Raw genomic sequence first — 4,385 nt, forward strand, 5'->3', positions numbered from 1 at the left:
TGACTTTATAAAGAAAAATTATAATTTTGGTAGAAAAGTGGGGCCAAATACCCAAGAGAATAGCAAGATATCATAACTGGGAAATCAAGAATGGCCAGAGTATAGAGAGTGACATTATCAAAACAGATATTTTTGGAAGAGTTATATAGCTGTAAATGCCAGGGAGGCAGAAAACCATAAATTTTGAAGTAGCTCTTCCCTTGACCATATTTACCTGGCCTTCTCTTGAGGTCTAGGGTAGCGTAATTCCCTTTCAATTATCTAAGCCTACTATAGTGTCTGACACAGAACACCTCCCAGTGAGAATATATTGAATGAGTAGAAAGAAAATGATAGGTTCAAAAGAAGTATGCAAGAATAATAAGCAGTATTTGGCAAAATTATTGGATGTGGTATTTGAAGGAGGAGATTGAGTCCAAGTTGATTTGGAAGTCTAAGCATAAAAAGTAAGAAAAAAGAGGTTGGGAATTGGATATCTGGTGAATGAATGAATGGGCTACTATGGAGAAGAATAGGCAGAAAGATCGTTAAGTTGGAGCAGAGAAAGAAAAAACACTTCACATTTTGGAATCTAAAAACCCTGCTACTCTGCTCAGCCACTGAGCAGCTCTGGGATTTTGTATTTAAATTACGGGAGTCTCCACTGCGTCTAGGAAGTGCAGATTACTGCAAATAGTCTTCTTGCCGAAATTCAATTGGACTATGCATGAAGTACACTCAACAAATCTTAGTGTAATTAGTGATGCACAAAATTGTAAAAACAAAACAATCCAGGAACAAACACAGAAATTATTACTAAGTTCTGTTTTTTTTTTTTCTTTCTTGTAGAGGGAATGCCTCCAGTCATGTAGATGCAAGTAGAGACAGAGAGTAATACAGAATAGTACAGACAAAAGACATTTGAGGACTTTTTGTTCTCTTATGTATTCATGGTTTTGTTCAGTCAGTGAACTGTAACTGTGCACCTCTTTTGTTTCTTTTCATCAAAGGAGACAATAGAAGGTATAAATGAGAGTGATTAAGATTTCTGAGGGAGGGAATATCCAGGTCAATGGGCCAAACGAGAGAAAAGAACAGCCAAAGACGGGTACAATTCTATGGCAGCCCGAAAGGTCCCGTCCTTATGTGAATACTGGAAAAGCGTAGACTCCACTGGTTCAGGGTATGGAATCATTCAGGGGCAGCGTTGGCTGATACGGAATGATTTTCAAGAGACTTTAGATATATTCTTTTAAAATTATGAATTGATAAAAGCCACTATGCTGGAGAAGAATTCTTGATAAAGTCAAGGGCCAGAGTAGTATTGCAGTTGCCCTCTTAGCGCAGCCGGCAGCGCGTCAGTCTCATAATCTGAAGGTCCTGAGTTCGAACCTCAGAGAGGGCAGTCTTTTGACGGCGCTCTCTGCGCATGCCCACCAAACCTCCCCCGCACAAAGTTATCACACACCAAGTTTCCCACGCACACATTTATGGAACACTAGTCTTCTCTCAATTAGCTGACAAGGTAGAAATCACTTCCTTCTCTTGGCTCTTTTCAGCTTCGCCGTCCAAATGGGCGGGAGAAGAGATTTACCTGACATTGTCAACTGCAAGCTTTGCGATGAAATTGCTCTTTCTCTCCACTTGACGGGGGAAGCAGGGCATGTTTCTTTTCCAATCTATCCCATCCTATGAAGCTCACCCACCCGAAATTATGGGTAGGCGAAGTCCTTTATGTTCCTAATCTTACCCAACAAATATTTCTAGAGCGCGTATCTTCTTAGCAGACTGTTTGCAGTGCAGCTATTCAACAGCGAGGAAAACCCAAATATTCCCGCCCTCACGAAATTACATCCCACCTGGGAGGAGTGGGGAGAAACAGGAAGCAAACAAGGACAATGCACACGAAGTTATGACAAGATGTCGACTGTGATGCAGTCACTGGGCGGTAAAGGGTTCGGGAGTGTGGAGCTGGCACACTCAGCTTTCAGGCAAAGAGTTGTGCAGGTTGTCGCCTTGAGGACATCATTCAGCCTCCTCTTCCTCCAGTTGTCTTGTGTCCAAAGTTGTCATTCTTGTCATGAGAGTAACTCTTACCTCTCAAGGCCATTGGGGGCTGTGAGAGAGCTTTCTGCATGTAAGGCTAGTTGGCTTGGTTGGATAAATGATGGGATATGAGGACTGAGGTGGTCAATCTTTCTCATGTTTCTTCTTCACTTTCAAAATGAAGACTTTGGGACTTCTCTGGGTGAATTTTGAGCGCCTAGAGATGAATGAGCATGAGCAGTTCCAGTAGCTGCTGCTTTGGTTGCCCTGTGGATTGCTGGCTTCTCACGCGGAGCTTGTGTCACAGGTGCTCATTAGGGTTTTCAGTAGTGGGTTTACAGACTGAGGCCAGAACTCACGGGAGTTCTCTTCCCAGACTTCCCTCTGGGTTTCAGATAGTCTCTGGGTGAGGAAAAAGAACTAAATAGGCTTGAAAAATTGAATGATCTATGGGAAAAGCAGGAAGTCAAGAGCAGCAAATTTTACCAGGATATCTGCAGTGGAGAGAAAAATCTTGTTTTCATATCTACATTTCAGATTAAGCTTCATCCACAAAAATCCTTCTGTCTTACAATTTGAATGGCAGTACAGTATGGACAAGAGTTCCCATCTATTGATCTCTTGAAGGAAATGAACCGAAGAAATTTATTGTTCCTTTCACCCTGGAACAATGGGCTTTTCTGACTCAAAATTTATGTAGGTTTATGTAGATGAGTAGGATGGGAAGGAATTCTGACTCTGAGGATTTTTTGTTTACCTCTCCTTTCTTTAAAATTAAACACTGAGTAATGGCCCTGTTTTCTACAATTTTCAGTGATCTCTTAAAATTTATTCTTGTCCTCCTTCTGCCTTATCATTGTCCCAGAAACCTCGGGTCTGCCTATGCCAACTTCTTCTTTCTCTATAAGGGGAATACGCCAGCACTATATAACCTCCTGGCCCATATTTGGAGAGAATCATGGTGCAGATGTGATAACCTAAGAGGCCATCTCACCTCATCCACCTCCATAACCATATTTCCAAAATAACTGTCTTAACCCCATTTTTAAAGCAAGATAAAGTGGCTTGTGGGAGAACCCTATAATTCTAAATACATACCCTGATACTCTATGAGGACCTTTAGATTTCCTTTTGGTATTTCAAAGTGAAATTGTGTCAGATCTAAATTGTTCTCAGAAAAATACAAACAATACCTTTTATTGTGGTTTGTGGCTTGTGTTGGTGATGCTGTGCCCTCAGTAGAGTCCTGGAATCCACCACTATAATACCTGTAATTACAGTCCAGACCAAAACCTTCAGAAATGCCAGCAAATTTATGAAACAATCAGATGGTTTTTGATTTCCTTATATAGAACCTGAAATGAATTGTTTTCCTCTTTTTAAAGACTGCTGAAATTTTATTACAATATGGAAACAAATTCCATCAGGTAATACTACACATATATTTTACCCCTTTGTTTATCAGAACCTAATGAGATCCAAAATGTGAAGAAAAGAGAAGGAGGGTCATGATTCTGCTGTGCTGAATAGTAAGACAATCCTTGCACTTTGCCATTACTGGCAACTCTTTTTCAATTTGAGCTAAAGCTTCTTAGTTCTCATAATCAAAGGGTTATGTTCTGTGAATGACTGCTCTTTCAGCAACCCAACACTTGATTAGGCCAGTGGTACAGGTCTTAAAATGGCATGAGATAAATCTTGAAATTTGACTCTGCTGCTCTGTGACAACTGCACTTCTATGCAGGCTGGTTTTTTTTGACTGTCTACCAGTGCCCCTTCTTCAGCTATCAGCTCCTGACTAACATCTCCTCTACTCTCACCTGAGACTTAGCAAGATGCTGATTTCTTGGCACTTAGTCCTCAAATTAAATGTCATTTTGCTAGAGAAGATCTCTCCCTAGCTAAAGCCCGTTATTCATGGTTATGCCTATCACATAGACTTTCTCCATCCTCCTCATACCCAATGTGTTTTAGAAAGTTTCTCAAGAAGTTTTTTGTTTTTAATTTTCCATTTCTCTTCTGGAATGAAGGTTTGTTAGATTTGAATCACTGTCAGGTCTCACTTCATTCTCAATGCCTAGAGTTAAACCATAAAATATAATTACCACCTTGAAATGAGGATAATAGATACAAATAAGGAAATGAGGATAATAGATAAAGGTAAGGAATGATAAGTCAAATATAAAATAATAACTCAATCATCCTATCACACTTCTAAAATACTAATTTCTATATTTGAACACAATGAAGAGCCTAGTGCAAGCATTTTCCTATAACCATTTCCTTCTGCACATGTCCTTGATTTCCAGTTTCTTTCTGCTTTCCACAGCTGAGGCCCTAAAGTAGTACCCCTATCTTCT

The 4,385-nt window shown here is 40.1% G+C and overlaps 1 non-coding gene across 1 annotated transcript; it reads left to right on the plus strand.

Annotated features, from left to right (window-relative positions):
• Positions 1-1,311: 1,311 nt before the first annotated feature.
• On the plus strand, positions 1,312-1,384 carry TRNAM-CAU. The gene has a single exon. It is a non-coding gene; the product is annotated as a tRNA-Met (tRNA).
• Positions 1,385-4,385: the final 3,001 nt, after the last annotated feature.

This window comes from Otolemur garnettii, unplaced genomic scaffold (genome assembly GCF_000181295.1).
Source record: "Otolemur garnettii isolate 467f Iridium unplaced genomic scaffold, OtoGar3 scaffold00029, whole genome shotgun sequence".
In the NCBI taxonomy this organism is placed as follows: Eukaryota; Metazoa; Chordata; class Mammalia; order Primates; family Galagidae; genus Otolemur; species Otolemur garnettii.